Source organism: Parasteatoda tepidariorum, chromosome 10 (genome assembly GCF_043381705.1).
Source record: "Parasteatoda tepidariorum isolate YZ-2023 chromosome 10, CAS_Ptep_4.0, whole genome shotgun sequence".
Classification (NCBI taxonomy): Eukaryota; Metazoa; Arthropoda; class Arachnida; order Araneae; family Theridiidae; genus Parasteatoda; species Parasteatoda tepidariorum.
In genome coordinates this window covers 407,753-408,579 of record NC_092213.1, presented here as the reverse complement: position 1 = coordinate 408,579, position 827 = coordinate 407,753, and positions in this window count along the sequence as shown.

Below are 827 nucleotides of genomic sequence, written 5' to 3'. Positions count from 1 at the left end.
CTCCAGAATATTGGGATATCTGTCAGACCCAGAACACGCCGAACATTTGAAGAAAAATTTCTCAATAATTTTTAACTTCTATTATCAACAAACTTGCAACTGATAACTTCCGATTTCGCTATCCCATACTGTTACAGATGTGTGTATTGAGGTAAAATGCATTTCTTCTGTCTTCAATTCATTACAAATTAAAGTGAAGTCAACATTGCTTTCGTCATTTCAATAAATAAATGTGAATTCAGAACGTACAGAACTGTAATAGTTATAGAATTCGCGATCGCAACGAACTATAGGGGGCGTTGTTGTATGAGACGCATACCTGCGATTTCTGGAGACGTCTTTAATGTAGCGTGTAGCATTTAACGCTCCTTCTTTAATGTGGCTTATTAAATTTAAAAAAGAAAAATGTTTGATAGATATCCTTTCTTATACAACCAAAAACAAGATGGTATCTCTTTTTCTTTGAAAGAAGGAACATCCAAAACACATCTGAAAAATATTTGTAAATAAACAGAAAAAAATGTGCATCTTCTTATTAGAGTTAAAACCTAATGCCTGAGAAATAGTTTCACTAAATTTAATGATATAACCTGAAAGGCCTATTTAAACTTTACATTCCATAGTTTTAAGAATCATATTACTTCAAACATTAAAATAAGCAAAAAGTATACATAAGCTTCATAATTTTATGTAATTTAATTTTGTAAATAAAGTTTTTTGACAAGTAATTTTATCAAAAAATTTTAAGTTTTAATAAAAATCATTATTTAGAAACTGAAAAACGTAAAGTAAAGAATGCTTACGATACAAAACAAAAAAAAAAAAAT